Genomic DNA, 17,533 nt, shown 5'->3' on the forward strand with positions numbered 1-17,533 from the left:
TAATAGCATTAGAGCAGAGGTGGTATTCAGCAGGTTCTGACTAGTTCTGGAGAACCGGTAGTGGAAATTTTGAGTAGTTTGGAGAAGCGGTAAATAATATCTCTGATTGGCCTCTACCCCATCTATTCTCTGCCTCCCGAGTCCCAGCTGATCAAGAGGGAATGAAGATTTTGCAGTAACCTTCCCCTGGAAGGGGGTGGGAATGGAGATTTTACAGTATACTTCTCCTGCCATGCCCACCAAGCCATGCCATGCCCACAGAACCCCACCACTGTTTACTTAAATATTTCCTTAATGTACTAAAGTACTTGGAACCACACAATTAAAAATAGCTTGTTTCAATATTTCTTGAAGCAGAGAAAGCTTTTAACAATTTAAACTGAATTTCTCTGATTACAATTTTGGGAGATATGGATTTTGCAAGAATTACATGGATGCAATCAATATATTTTTCACAACAAGCACCAATAAGTGTGAATGGAACATTGATCAAGACTTGTGAAATATAGAAAGGAACAAGACAGGAATACCCACTTTCAGGTCTATGATAATTTGCCATGGCCAACTTGTCACAGGCTACTTGCCATGGCCAACTCGCTGCTGGGCAATTTGCTGGGGGATAAGAGTTATAATAAAATAAAGGAAATGGTAAATAGATTCATTAAAGAAAGGATGCAAAAGGAGGGACAGAATGAAATGTGAATGACAAAAAATAACACACGAGAGACATAATATAATAATTAATATATGTATATTCAATTGTCCAGCGGCAAATTGTCCCAGAGCAAGTTGGCCATGGAGAGTTGTCCCATAAAAATATTCCTAAGACAAGGTGCCCAAAATGCTGGAAAATCATGCTGGTATTTTTTTTTCCCTCCCTCCCTCTCTCCCAACCTCCCTTCCAACCTCCCTTCCTTCCTGTTTTTGGCAGTTGTGTCACATCTTTGATGTTTAGCTATTGCACTCATGTGCTTTATTATGCCAAAAAAGGCACTTTATCTTTTTGGGATTCAGATTTCAGAAGAGGGATGCTCCATCCTCATTTATTATAATTAGGATACCTTGCCATTGTCTCATGATGGTGTTGTATTTAAAAGATTTTCACTGTTAGCTTCTCTCCTAATTAATTTTTTTTATTATTTCATTCCCTTTCTAGTCATGGTAGTTCAACCTTTCACAGTATGGCATTTGCTGACTAGGCTATCGTGTTATATTGATGCTGTCTCTTTTAATCTGATCGGTACCCTTTTCTTATTGGCATACTGTTTCAGGAGTATGATATTTGGTGTAGATATTCATCACATTTTGTTGACATTCCATACAGGGCTTGAAATCACTTTCTGTTCCTTTTCATTGACTTTATATCTGGTTTTTTTCCCATTTGCCATTTTCTGCTTATAGCATTTTCTATCCTCATTGTAGCTGTGTCTAAAATGTCCACTCCTAACATTGTCATCCACTAACATGGGTTTGTACAGTAGTGACCAAAATTGTGGAAACATTTTGGGAAAAGTCTAGTTTTGAGGTTTTATAGGCTAATAACACTCCTTTTTTGCAGTAGTACCATAAAGTTATATATCAATGGAAAGATAATTTAATCAAGGGTGTAATGCAACAAGATTGTTCAATTAGATGTATTCTATGAAAAGGTACAACCAAATATACCCAGAAATAAAACCCAGTTAATAGAAGCAATAATTCAATCTTGGTTTCACATTATAACAGCTGCAGAACTAAAAGACTTGGTTCACTCCATGGGAAGACGTTGTAAGGCTGTAATTAAGGTTACCCAACTGTTCTGACCCCCCCTCTTCGCTAATGCACAAACAACAATCAGACAAGGCTTGTAAAAGAATGTCTTTATCAGTCCTGGCTCAAGCTGGCCGCAAGCCCAAAAATAAACGTAGAGAAAGTCTCTGGCAAAAAGTTAAACAGCAAAAGCAAAAACAAAAGCTCTTACAGCAAACCAGGTTTACAGAAAGCAAATCACTTATCCAAGTGCCTCTTTGAATCAGGTTTACAGAAAGAAATCACTTATCCAAGTGCCTCTTTGAATCTCAAAACGATCAACCACACACGATGAGCAACGAACCACGAACGAACGTTGACTTCTACAACTAAGTATGGCACCATCCATCTTTTATCTGCAGAAGACGACCCTAACGAGCAACAGCTGCTCATTATTCCTGCATCCTGACACAACTCACAGCAAGCTGCTGCTGAGTCACAACACCCAACTAAGTATTAACTGACATGGTGATAATTTATATAATTATATATATTTATATTTTGTGATAATTTTTGTATATTTCATTTTTTCTATGGGTTTCACTTTTCTTCTTTATAACTGCTACTCTAATAGCAAATCCTTCATAAAAGGTATTGCATTACACCCAATTAAATTATCTTTCCATCATACATAATTTTATGGTACTACTCCAAAGAAAAGTGGTGTTACTAGTCATCAAACCTCAAAAATACTGTACACTTTCCCAAATGGTTTCCATAATTTTGGCCACTACTGTAAATGCAGACCCTTTCCCATAATTACAATTATATAAGTCATATTCACATATGTGAGAGAGTGATCTGCTGGTTAAGACACCTGGTTGAAAACCAAGTTACTATGTGTTCTAGGTTCTGCCTTAGGTATAAAAGCCAGTGGGTCCCAAAGTACTTTTCCAGAAAGCAACTGAACTTTCTTGTTTTTTTTTCCCCTTGAAAACATTTTGCTTCTCCTTCAAGAAGCTTCTTTAGTTCTAGCTGACTGGTGGGGAGCAGAAGGATTTATATTCTTTGTAGTCATCTGGTCATTAGCACTCTGAAGGTCAGTTGTTAGGTCTGTGAGAGTCATTGAGGCCACTTGGAGAGGTTTATCTGTACCTTCAGAGTCACTTGAACCAGAGTACAAGTAAGTATGGAACCCTCTTGGGACTGCTAAAAAAACTATGTTGTAGATAGGAGGCATGTCTATGGAGATTCTCAGTCAGCCAGGACATGACTGTCCCAAAGGTGCTTTTTCCAGAGGCAACTGGACTTTCTGGGGTTTCTTTGGAGATGTTTCGCTGCTTATCCAAGAAACTTCTTTAGCTCTGAAGAGGATGAGAAGTGAAATGTCTTCACAGAAGAACCAGAAAATCCAGTTGCCTCATGAAAAATCATTTTTGGGAGCGATAGATTGACTGCACGAGTCAAAAAGAGGGCTGTGAAATATTTACAGACCTCTCACATCCGGGACATAATTGTTTCAACTCCTACCCTCAAAATGATGCTATAGAGCACTACACACCAGAACAACTAGACACAGGAACAGTTTTCTTCCGAATGCCACCACTCTGCTAAACAAATAGTTTCTTCAACACTGTCAAACTATTTACTAAGTCTGCATTACTATTACTATTAATCTTCTCATCATTCCTATCACCCATCTCCTTCCATTTATGACTGTATGACTGTAACTTTGTTGATTGCTTATTTTTACCTTATGACTATCATTATGATAGTCATACCTTATGATTCGTGATGAATGTATCTTTTCTTTGCTCCCATGTACACTGGAGCATATGCACCAAAGACAAATTCCTTGTGTGTCCAATCATACTTGGCCAATAAAGATTCTATTCTATTCTATTCTGTTCTATTCATTCTACCCTACCCTATTCTACTCTATTCGAGATAGGTGGTGTCAATCCCTCCCTTAGTTGAGAGAGGGCTGTTGAATTTTAACATCAATGGTCTCTTTGACTCCTCTTTCAAACCAGTAGTCCTCTCTGTCCAGAATGTGAACTTAGCTGTCTTCAAAACAGTTTCCCATTTGCCATGTGATTCAGGTGACTCTGAAGAAACAGATTAAACTCCCAATTGGCCTCAATTATACTCAAAAAGCTAATGACCAGATGACTGCAATGAATATAAATCCTTCCTTTCACCACCTGTCAGTTAGAACTGAAAAATCTTCTTTGATAAGAAGTGAAATGTTTTCAATGGAAAAAGAGAACAGAAAAAAATTCACTCATCTTGGAAAAGAACCCTTGGGATAATCATGACCGGGACCATTGAGAATTTCCATAGACCGAAAGCCAGCAGGTGATTTCAGTCACACTCTCTCAGTCCCTGATGTCAGATTTAGGTGACAAGCCAGTCAGTCAATACTTGTCTAAGCTAATGAATCAACACTCCATTGATTTTTTTAAAAAGTGTACCCTGAACATTAAGGGAAAATGTTAAGGAATTAAAAAAAAACATTGGGTCCCCATGATGTGCTTAGCAGTTTCCTTTTCATAAAGTTATTTAAACTTTGGGGCTAACTTTATTCACTTCACTGAAGCAAAGAAACACACCTGATTTGTTTTGACAAACTGAGTCGTGTGGCTTTGAATCATGCTGAGCCACTGTTACAGAAGGTTTCACTTGGCATCATTTCTCAACTGATAAAAGCAGAAAATTTGTTTTGTTTCATACCTCTTCACTCTTCTCATCTGCCACTGGTTGGGAGAGTGTGAAATGAGATTTTAGATGTTCCTGTCTTGCTTTGGGTGCCATCCTTCAGCTGTGGGCTTTTAGAGCCCAACCTGCAGCTACAATGTAGCCAGGATGTCAAGCAGGATGTGTCCAACACATGCCAAAATGCAATAGCTGGTGAGTCAATCATAAGAGATGAAATTGAAGATCTCAGCATAGATAGCATCTTTCAGAAGACATTCACAAGGGTCTCTTAACATGCACAGGGAAAACTCAAGCTGACCAACTTGAATTCAGGCAGCAGAAAATCCTTTGGCTTTACTTGCCTTCTCATGAACATCAGCAAAGTACCTGAGAAATATTTCCATACCGGCTTGTCATTCCCATATGTGTGTCATCTTATGGATTCTGCAGCTGGGTAGCCAGGATTTGGATGATATGACTCCAGAAAGTCTATGGAGATGCTCAATCATCGAGGTCGTGGTGTTTCAGAATTGAAAAAGCTTCTTGGATGAGAAGAGAAACATCTTTAAGGAAAACCAAAAAGTCCAGTTGCCTCTTGAAAAAGCACTTTTAGGATGACTCCAGAAAGCCCACTATCCATGCCGGAGCTGTTACATGTTATGGCTGATGTCCTGCCATAAAATCTCTTCATTTGGGCCATAGGAGAAATGTTTGTTCAAATTTCTCTACAACTAGATATTTCTCTGTTTCTCGCTCCACTTAATCTTGTGTCATAGTATGAACTGTGCATTTACAGCTACTGTATTTTTCAGAGTATAAGACACACCTTAGTTTGGGGGGGAGGAAAATAGGGGAGGGGGGAAATTCTGCCTACCAGGTATATCTGCTAGTCCTTAGCCTGCTCAGCTGCAGCACATCTGTCCACTCACTGATTTTGAGGTTGGGAATGGTGGGGACTGTGCTTCTAAAGCACAGCTGATTGTCAGAGGGAGCAGCAATTAGAAAAGCAGGCAAAGCACGGAAGATCACTTAGTTCGTGTTTGGGCTGAAAAACAACTTCCAAACCACAACTGATCTTCAGAAGGAGCTCCAGTGACTAAAGCAGGGAAAGCGGGGAAGGTTTAAAAGTAGGCAGCAACTGTTCCAGGTAGCCATTTTGGGCATCATGGATGGAGCATTTGGAGCTGAAAACACAATGCATGGAGCCCAAAAACAAGCCACCATTGTCGGTGCAATCTCTGCAGCCAGGAAGAGGATGAGTGGAGGCCAAAAGTTAGGAACTGGTGGCTGGGCGGAGCTACATTTAGAGTATAAGACTCACCCAAATTTTCAGTCTCTTTTAGGAGAGAAAAATGTGTCTTATACTCTGAAAAATACGGTACTTCTCAGTTAGAAGTAAAGCAGACTGCTTCAAAGAAGTAAACCAGACAGTTGGCTGGAAGAATTTATTCAAAGTTCCATCAAAGTAAAGTCTTCATTTGAAGCTCTGCATAGCCCTGTTATGCATTCACAAGTTACATCCAATTCTCAAAACTCATAGGAGCAAACAAAGCCATTTGAACCATCACCGCTTCCTGATCTATTTACATGAATGATTAGAGAGAACGAACAGTGAAGAGAGGACTTATTTATGCTAAGTAATCAGTCAAACCTATTTATATGCTGGCACTACTTAAAAGCAGAAAGGCAATTTTGGAATAAGTTGCTTTTTGATTAGGCAAATTAGCCTCCCAGAGTCCTAGAAAGGGGAAGAACATAACTTTTGCAAATAAATAAATGCTAAAGCAGTTTTCAGTGCTGCTAAAAACATTTATGGGAAATATATAAATATATCTCTAAAGCAGTGAAAGATGGAAGACAGAAAAGAAACGTCTTTGAATACAATGGTGACATTAATAAAAGTTAGATTAGAAATAAGAGGGGAACAGCAATATGCATATTTTAACACAAGATATGTATGTAATAATAAGAGGGAGGTTTAGAATTGAATAGAGGTAGTATTGGATATGTTATAACAATATGAAATGAATATGAAATGTAAAAATCATGAGTAACAATATTATGTTTAGATGTACAAATGTATGATACCCTGGTATCACATTGTTCACACATTGATATGTATAAGCAATATGAAATTAAAAAACTTGATAAAGAAAAAAGAAAATATATAAATATATCGCCTTTGCTATTACATGGTGCAGATTTTTCAAAAAGTAAACAAAAAATTAATAAAAAGCTTCACTATCATTTCAAATCAATATTTAGATAATATCTAGACTGGACTACTGCAACGTGCTCTACATGGGGCAGCCCTTGAAGAGCATTCGGAGACTTCAGCTTGTCCAGAATGCAGCCGCACGAGCGATCGTGGGTGCACCTCGGTTCACTCACGTAACAGTCGTCACTTATAACCCTTCATGGTATTGGACCTGGGTACTTGAGAGACCGCCTGCTGCCACACCTCCACTAGACAGATTAGATCCCACAGATTAGGCCTCCTCCGAATTCCATCCACCGGCCAGTGTCAACTGGCGACTACCCGGAGGAGCCTTCTCTGTGGCTGCTCCGACCCTTTGGAACGAACTCCCCGTGGAGATTCGAACCCTCACCACCCTCCAGGCCTTCCACAAAGCCGTTAAAACCTGGCTGTTCCGACAAGCCTGGGGCTAAAGAGCTGTTGCCCCTGTCTTGAATGGTATGACTGTTGTGTGTTTTTTAAATTATGTATTGTTATGTATCGTTTTTTTTTTTTGTCTGTACCTCCCCCCTTCCCTGATTTGATTTGTTAGCCGCCGTGAGTCCCCTTCGGGGGAAAAGGGCAGCAGATAAATATAAATGAAATGAAATGAATGAAATATTTTCAGATTTATGAAGCTGGAAGCTTTGAACGAGAAAACAAGCAAGATGTACCATTTTCACCAAATGCACGCCTCTTTTACAACTGAAATCTTCTGCATCATTATTGTGGCAACAGACGTTTACTGAACATTGTCACAGCCCTTAGAGACAATAGAATGAAGTCACGCACGCACAATGATTTACACCTTTAATAGTAACTAATTCTGTGGTACTCAAAAGCAAAACTGCATCTCTCTCTGAGTCATCTGAACACCTAGAAGTAAACAAAATAATAACCAAAAGCCAACATGGGTTTGTCAAAAACAGATCATGCCAGACTAATCTTATTGCATTCTTTGACAAAGTGACAAAATTAGTGGATCAGAGGAATGCTGTCAATATAATTTACTTGGACTTCAGTAAGGCATTTAAAAAAGTAGACCATAACCTATTACTAAAATAAAGTAGAAAAATGTGGATTAGACAGCATCACCACCAGATGGATTCGTAACTGGCTGACCAACCACACTCAACGTGTAGTCCTCAATGGAACTGCATCTACATGAAGGGAAATATGCAGTGGAGTACCCCAAGGGTCTGTTTTAGGCCCCGTACACTTCAACATCTTTATCAATGATTTGAATAAGGGGATAAATGGAGAACTCATCAAATTTATAGATGACACCAAGCTGGCAGGAATAACCAACACTACAGAAGATAGGCTTAAGCTACAGAAGAACTTGACAAACTTGAACATTGGGTGCTATCTAACAAAATGAAATTCAATAGTGAAAAAAGTAAGGTTCTACATTTAGGCAAGAAATAAAAAAATGCACAGATACAATATATGTGGTATGCAAGTTTCACACCCCTGCTCTGGACATTTCTAATGCCATAAAGGTATTTGAAATGACACAAATTGTGTTGGGATGAGTAGAGAGATAGATTAAATCTTGTCACTTAGATGACAAGGCAGGAGAGGATGTTGTGGGAACCTGGAGACGTTTTAACCACCCCCACCCCCAAAAGATTGGAGTGTTATATAGACTACATTTTATCCTCTGTTCTACAGCATTTCTGTTTCTTTGCCAAGCAAGAGATTCAGAGAGCAGCCCAAGAGACAGCTTACTCAAGAATGTGGCAATTGAGATGACAGTACTAAGACTATAAGGGCATTTCCAGCTCAACTGAAGCAAAACTGTATATGGAGTGTGAAATGCGGCATAATGAGACAAGGTACTGAACTTAAGCAGTAGATTTTGTTGTCCTGGCATGATTCTCAAATGAATATACGCTTCCCTCTAATGAAACTAACCAGCAACATTTTATTTTAAACTTCTCTTTATTGATGGGTGACAGGGAGTCAGTTTGAACGAAAAAGAGCTGTTTTTTAAAAAATAAATGTATTTTAAAAATGATATTGAAATATCCCCCTCTCCTTTTCTCTCTCCTCTCTCTTTTTTCCTTCTCTCTTTCTCTATTCCTTCCTCCCTCCTTCCCTCCCACTCTCTTTCTCCCCCCCCCACTCCTTTTCTCTCTCCTCTCTCTTTTCCTTCTCTCTTTCCCTATTCCTTCCTCCCTCCTTCTCCCTCCATCCCTCCCACTCTCTCCCCCCCCCGTCTCCTTTTTTCTCTCTCTCTTTGCCCTACGGGTCAATTCCAACAATGCTCATGGAAAAGCCAGCACTTTCAGATCTTCTGGAAATTTAATAGGTAGATCTCAAGGGAAAGCATATTCCATAGGGCAGGTCCACTATGAAGATATGCTTCCTAAGTCCCATAAGATGATTGTCCTTAATGGAAAGAATCTAGAATGCAGCCAACCTATGTGACCTGGTGAATTGGGGCAGATACCCTCCAAAAGCATTAACCCCACAAATAACCTGGATCCGTGGGCTTTAAATATGAAAATTGCAACTTTTCAGCACCTGTAAGGAAAGTGAAAACCAGTGCGGCATACTTAGTAGAAGTGTAATGTCAGAACACCACGTAATTCCCCAAACTTCTGAATTCTAGACCAGTTTCCAGATGGTCTTCTTAGCCGCAAGATTGTTTTTCCTACTTCAAACAATGCTTACCAGAATTGCTCTAAGCTTTCCTACTTTGTCCTTCATCTCAGTGACATGCATTGCTAAAAAAAACAAAAAACAAACACGCTCCACAGGTTCCAAAATAGCCCTACAGTTACCTGATCAGGAGACTGCCAGGAAATAGGCATTTCCACAGTGAACCTCAGGAGCAAAATGATGGTTCTTTGTGTCTCTAGTTCAGCTAATTTGTGGATCTCTGGGTAACATAGGAAAGCATCTTCCACAGCTGGCCACATAATAGGCATTGGATGCCATCCAAGATATCCTTCCAATTGGAAGCTGATTTTTTTTTATATTGGTAATCATGCTCAAGCCAATTACCAAAAGCTCAGGAATGCAGTTCAAGAGGAGTTAGAATCAAATATTTGCTTCTCATTCTATTTTTCCTATGCAATATTCTACAATAGGTAGTTCTGACCCAGCCTTAGCAGAAACAAGAAACAGATTCCTTGACACAAAAACCCCCTCTTTATTTTCTTCTTGTGAATTAATTGCATTCACCCACCAAAAAGTCAAGGCATTAGTCAAGGAGTTAACTGCAGTACATACCTTATCAGTTCCTTGCGATAATTGCAAGGCTGTGAGCTCCCAGACAAAAAGGCTGCAAATTAAGTTCTGTCAAGCAGTCTTTGTGGCACGAAATGCAATGAGCCAAAATCTTCAGAACTACTAACTGTTGTCTCCTACGACAACCACTCTCCTTTCCTTCTATTTATTCTCCAGCCAGGGAAGGGCCATTCAGTGTCCACATGTGCCTTGCTCCCCAAGTTGACTCCTTTTCCTCAGTTGTTCTCCTCTCCTAACAGCTCTGCACATATGCACATCTGGAACAAAACCCAAACTGTTCTTTCCCCGCCCCCCACTTATCTCAGCCTCCAGATACAGTTGCCTCTCCAATGGCTGGGAAATGTCAGATGGCCCTGGCTCTATTTCTGCATCTGACACAGAGCATCCATCGGAGCAGAGGTGGGTTCCTGTATGGTTGGTACTGGTGTGCTTCATGCTGCATGTTGCTCATGCATACACAGTTGACTGTAATTTTTCTGTGCATGCGCAGAAACATCCCAGCAACTGCAGAAGAGATCGGGGAACCAGTTTGGGGGCATGGCCAGCCTGTGTTGCTGCTGGTTCTGCGACCCAGGCCGAATCACTACTAGTGTTTCGCCCAAACTGGGCCGAACTGGGAGCAATCCAGCTCTGCATCAGAGCCTTCCCCGGACTCCAGAACTGGCCCAAGATCCTCCCCAACCTCCTCATTGTCCAAGTCTACCGCCAGCTCTGCATGGTTGGCAGGCCACAACAATAGGGTAGGGAATCTTATTGCTTAAAATATTGTTGGGCCACCAATCTAATCTTCCCTATGTACTGGCCATGCTGGCTAGGAATAGTGAAGTCCCTTGTCATCTTTTTTGATTATAAGAAATAGAGGAGACATTCTACAGTCCTTTTGTTTTTAGTTGTTTTCCCCCTCCAGCATTCTCCACCATGTTCAAGGGCAAGAATTAATCTATATATACAGTCACCAGAAATCATAACACGGTCGAGAATTCATTTTAAACTTTCTATTATTCATGTTTAGCCATGGGAAAATGAAAGTAATTACTCGTGTAACACATTGCAGCTTTTGAAAATGAGTGAGACATCTTAAGATGCTCTCGCTGGTGCTTACTTGGTCTAACCTCTTACACAATGACCTTGTTCTTACAACCCAGAATTTAAATCAGACACAGTGTCACATTTCTTTGCTATCTTTCCCAGCAGCAACACTACCATCTCTTTGGGTATCCCTTGCCCTCGAGCCCACCTCTGAAACTTCTGGATATTTTTTTTAAACCACAAGTAGTGCTACTTCAATGGGCACATTTGACTTTTGTCTGACAGTCTGACTGCTAATTTTCCACATGGCTGAATAAGAAAAGGTATGGTTATCTTTAGCCTCTGGAGAAGAAATTGTGCAAGGGCTTGTCTAACAAAAGCTATCTCTTCCTGTTTTTTAACACATTACTTTCTAGATAGGAATGTCATTCTGACACAAAAATAAGGCAGAGCTGGGTAGCACTGAGAGTAAACTGTGTGCATGGATATTCTCTAGTGACTCAACACAAGTACCGTGTTTCCCCGAAAACAAGACAGGTTCTTATTTTTTTTTGATCTCCAAAATAAGCACTTGGTCTTATTTTCAGGGTTCTTATTATTTTTGAGGTGCAGGAGGCAACGAGCATGGTCACCTCATGGCTAATGCTTGTTGCAATATTTTGAGGAGGGCTTATTTTTGGGGAGGGCTTATTTTAGCGCATGCGTTCAAAAGCCCAATTGGGCTTATTATCCAGGGGTCTTGTTTTGGGGAAAACAGGATAATAGGTTAGATCCTGAGATTCCAGTATAATAGTTACTAAATATATTTAAAACAATTGGATATTAGAGATGATCTCTCTACCATATTCCACCCATGGATTTTAAGCAAGTTGAGAACATTTGTTTCAATGGTTATCTGCCTCTAACTAATTAATCCCCCAAACTCTTTTCTCTCTCTCTCTAGATCATGTGATTATCAACTTTTTTTTGGCCATGCCACACCTAAGCATCTTTAAAATACTGACTCCCCCCCCCGTGACATATAATTCTTACTTCACTCAAAACATGAACTCTACTTACAGAGAGGTTTAAAAGGCCATTGACTTAGTTTAAACAAGGTTCAAATTGCCCCCATTAAAAATCAATTCCCCCTGTGGGGTGGGGGCCCCACGTTGGGAACCATTGCTCTAAAGTCATCAATTTCTATGTTTTTAGATTATGGGAGGAGTGAGTTACAGTTCAAATAGAAATTCAAATGCAGATAAATGAAAGAAAATGGAATATGTTGAAGTCTACCAACCATAATTACTTCAGAAATATTCAAGCTGTTCTCTTCTCTACCATCACCTAATCAATATTGTTCTTAGTTGAAAGTCAGCTAATATTTGGCTCAAAGGGGAGTTAATTTTCCCCTTTAATTAGGAAAGATTTTAACAAGGGATAACTTGTTAAATAATCATTGCTACTGAACAATTAGCTGTCAGCTTGATACAACATAATTCTTCCTTTTGAACACCTTATGTATAAACATACTATTGATGACTATAAATTATGATGGCTAGTTTACTTGCTTCTAATTTGAGGGGAGGTAAAATATGGATAATAATCTGCATCAAAGAGAACATTATTCATATCTTTCAACAAAAGATTAATAACCCAACATTGCATTTACTATGAACAGTGTTCCATTACTGTGATACAATACACTTTTACCACTTCATTATTATCAAAGGGAAATAAAAGAAAGTAGTCAACATTGCAAAAATATATATATTTCATTTCTTCATTTCCATTTTTACCTTAATTAAAGATTCAGCCTAAATTAATGGCACAAGGCAACAGTTTAAAATCAGATTTGCAGTTTAAGGAAAATAGTCCCATTACGGCAGGGCTGTCAAACTCGTGGCCCATGGGCCAGATGTGTCATGCGCTGGCCACGCCCATGCCCAATTTCACAAAGGAGAAAAAAGTCCTGATATATTACATGCCACAGTGACAACACAGGTTTGATATCCCTGCATTAAGGCATTCTCTGAAAATATAATGGAGAGTAATCTCCTGTGGATTGCCTTCAATTGACAAGATTTCCCAGGTATAATTTTATTTTTTCTTCTAGCACTATAATTGATTATGAAAGGATAGGATAGGATAGGGTAGGATAGGTAGAATGGAGTGGAGTGGAGTGGAAGAGAAGGGAATGGAATGGAATGGAATAGAATAGAGCAGAGTAGAATAGAATAGAATTCTTTATTGGCCAAGTGTTATTGGACACAGAAGGAATTTGACTTTGTGCATATTTTCTCAGTGTAAATAAAAAAAATACATTCATCAAGAATCATAAGATACAAGACTTTGTGATAGTCATAGGTTACTAATAAGCAATCAAATCATACTAGGAAACAAATAAAACAACATAAATTGTAAAGATATAAGCAACATGGTTATAGTCATAAGTGGAAGAGATAGGTACTAGGAAGGAGAAGAAATAATAGTAAAACAGTCTTAGTAAATAATTTGACAGTGTTGTGAAATTATTTTTATTATATTATCAGTGTTGTCAAAAAGAAGTCATTTGGACAAACTCAATAAGCTGAATATCATCCATACTTGAATAAAATCAGTGATAAAGTGCTTCCACAATTAGAATATTTTTAGAGTATTTATTCTACTTATAGGCCGCCCTTTTCCCTGAGGGGACTCAGGCGGCTTAGATAAAATGAGGGGAGGGGTATACAAACAATAACACACACAATACATAAAGTAAAATATAAGCAACATTCATTCATCATTCGGGTGGGGGCAATTATCTTTGTCCCCACGCCTGACGGGCTAGCCAGGTCTTGAGGCTGTGCGGAAGGCCTGGATGGTGGTGAGGGTACGAATCTCCACGGGAGATCGTTCCAAAGGTCGGAGCTACTACTGAGAAGGCTCTCCTCCTTGGTTGCCAGTCGGCACTGACTGGCAGATGGAACTCGGAGGAGGCCTAATCTATGTGATCTAATTGGTCGCAGGGAGGTAATTGGCAGAGGCGGTCTCCTCAAGTAGGCAGACCCCACTACCATGAAGGGCTTTATGAGTGACAAGTAGGACCTTGAAGCGCACCCGGAGATCAACAGGTAGCCAGCGCAGCTCGCGGAGGATAGGTTTATGTGGGTGAACCGAGGTGCACCCACAATCACTCGCGCTGCATTCTGGACTAGCTGAAGTCGCCGGATGCTCTTCAAGGGCAGCCCCATGTAGAGCACATTGCAGTATTCCAGCCTAGAGGTCACAAGGGCCCGAGTGACTGTTGTGAGAGCCTCCCGGTTCAGGAGGCTCTCACAATAGATATGTGGGCAGATTTAAAAAAATTGAGGGCAAAATAGAAATTCTGCAATAATCAATAACAGGATTTCTCCTTATTTCTTATTGATTTTTTTGAATTTAAGTGAGGTCTGGATGCTTGGGAGAAAATAGGCTTTGGACAGAGTGATTCATGACTGCTGACAATTGTTTAGATTAAACAAATGCAAAAACTCCACTCTGCACCCATAGATTTAGTTCAGAATTGCTTTATCCTTTGAAATGTTTTCTAAAACTTTTTTTTTTTATATTTAAGTTGGATGAAAACTTAAATGAAAGGGGAAATGTAGAAGAATTCTCTGGCCAAATATTTGTATTTATAATCTTTTTTTCCCCTGATCAACCTCTTGTGTACTTTAAATTATCTCCCTTTGCCAGATCTGCAACTGTCACTTCTCCCTCACCTCTGAGAACAATGAAATGAGAACCTAACTCTTCTTCTCTCAGCTCTTTATCAGTGAAATTCACAGATTGAGCACACACACAGTATGCTGAAAGTTTGTTTTGATAAATGCATTGATATGTAGACACACAAAATATTATGGCTAGAAGCAAGTTCACCATATAACTTTTATGACATAGCCTTGGGCCAAGTATTCCCATGTTTTGGGACAGTGAAGTCATTTGAAACAGTTGTCTTGGTACACATGCAATGGCCAATTACAAGATACCACTTATCATATCATACAATCATGACATTTAACAGAATAACAAAAGAACCGAATAACAAAATTGAAAAGGACCTTGGAGGTCTGCTAGTTCAATGCTAGAATAGGGGTGTGCATAAGTTCACCAGCATACATAACATCCCTGTCCTAATGTCCCCATTTATTTGTACCCATTTCCTGTGTTCTTATTCATGTTTATTCTCATTCCTGTTATCTTGTACATGAGTGACAAACTAAATAAATAAATAAATGCCCTGCTTAAGCAGGAGACCCTATTCTATTTCAGGCAAATGGTTGTCCAAGCTCTTCTTAAAAGCCTCCTGTGATGGAGCACTCACAACTTCTAGAGGCAAGTCATTCCACTGGTTAATTGTCAGGAAATTTCTCTTAGTTGGTTCTCTCCTTGATTCGTTTCCAGTCATTGCTTCTTGTCCTGCCTTCAGGTACTTTGGAGAATAGATTGACACCCGCCCTCCTCTTTGTGACAGCCCCTTAAGATATTGACATACTGCTATCATGTCATCCTAGTCCTTCTTTTCATTAAACTTGCAGATTTACAAATTAAAACAAATTGGTGGTTGTCTAGCTTTAGTGCTTAACATCTCCAATAAAGACATGAATTGCTATAAGCAACAGTGAGATTGAGCCGGACTAGTTCAGGCTAGTTTCGGCAAACTGGTTGTTAAATTGCAGGCGGAGCCCACCCCTTCCTGCCCCACCCCTTCCAGGAGTCCCCACACACCCCATTTTTGCTCCCAGGGGCTGCAGGAGGCCAAGTGTTGCATGTCACACTCCCTGGCCATGCCACCATGCCACCATGGCCACGCCCACCCAGCCGGTCAATAGGGCAGAGAACCAGTTGTTAAATTAATTGAATCCCACCACTGGCTATAATGTCAATATGTTTTTCTAATATTCAGTTGGAAACTTCCATCCTATAACTTAAATCCTTTAATATACAGTATACATCATGTATCATGGAATGATGGAGAATAGATCTTGACCTTCCATTTATTGAAGGCCCTTCAACCTTTTCTCATCAAGGATAAACGTAACCAGATCATTCAATCACTCTTCATAGGATTTTGCTTCTAGTTCCTGCTCATTACCTCAACCTGTTTCAGTATGTTTGTTCAAACTGTGCTATGAGAACTGGACTCAACACATGACAGGACATCTGAACAACCATAATAAATCAGTAGTATTATAAGATTTGGATATATATATATCTATATCTATATCTATATCTATCTATCTATCTATCTATCTATCTATCTATCTATCTATCTAATAGATCTAGATAGATAGATAGATAGATATATCATACAAATATATATATATATTTGTTATATTTATGCTGATAAATAAATAAAGGGAGACTAGTATAGATCTATTTCAAGCTATTTAGCTCTCATCAGCTAGCCATACCCAAGTTTTTGGGAATCGAACTTGTGCTCTATTGCCTCCCAGGCAGGGAGTTAACCATTTGAGCTACAGAGAACGACTCCTTTTATCAGCCAGCCAGGGTGGGAGGTATATACTTAAAGTCACAACCCCTGGTATGCCCAAGTACTTTAAGTACACATATATATATATATATATATATATATATATATATATATATATATATATATATATATATATATAATATATATATATATATATATATATATATATATATATATATATTTATGCCCAAGATTATATTTGCTTGTTTTCCAGACCCATCATGCTGCCAATTCAGCCTGGAATTAGCTATTATTTAAATTTCTTTCCCCAAAGTACTATTCCCAAGCTAACATTCCACTAAACTGTACTGTTTCTTAAATAAGGATATTTGCATTTCTCTGTGTTAAATTTCATTCTGCTGATTTAATCTCATTTCTCTAACCTGTCAAGTTCATTTGATATTTTTTTTCTGGGGCATTATACTCAAATCTGTATGTTCAGCAAATCTGATAGACATTTTCTCTACCTCTTCATCCAAGTTATTAATATTTTTTTGAAGAACAATAGACCCATGACTGAAACTTGTAGCACCCCGTTCTATATATCCTTCTAGTTTGCTATAGTATAATTTTTGAAATATTTGTGCCCATTTAATTACCATGGCCTCTAACTCACACTTAACAAAGTTCCTAATATTAGAATGTCATGGTGAACCTTGTAAATGTTTTTCGACAGCATTCACACAATCTACTCAGGAGCTGACCTGATTTGTTTTGAAATGTGATGATACTTTTCTTGACAAATCCTTGCTGAGTTCTTATATAATTTCTTCATTGCTCTTAAGATTTATTCAAAGTGATCTGCTAATGATCTGTTTTAGAAACCTCTAGGCATGGTTGTCAGGCTGATTGATGTGTAGTTACTCTTTTTAAGAGTTCAGAATATTTGCTAGTCTTTAAAGAGTTCCAAAATTTGTCTGTGCATGTGCACTGCCTTCCACGCATCCACTTTGCCTTAAAAAAGGGGCCTAAATGGGATGCCGTAGAGCCAGAGTAGATGGGAAGAGCCACACACATTTTCCTCTACCGGATTGGGTGAACCAGTGAGAGCCCACTTCCAGGAATTCGATTCTGAATGGTTCAAAGTT

Source organism: Thamnophis elegans, chromosome 11, assembly GCF_009769535.1.
Source record: "Thamnophis elegans isolate rThaEle1 chromosome 11, rThaEle1.pri, whole genome shotgun sequence".
In the NCBI taxonomy this organism is placed as follows: Eukaryota; Metazoa; Chordata; class Lepidosauria; order Squamata; family Colubridae; genus Thamnophis; species Thamnophis elegans.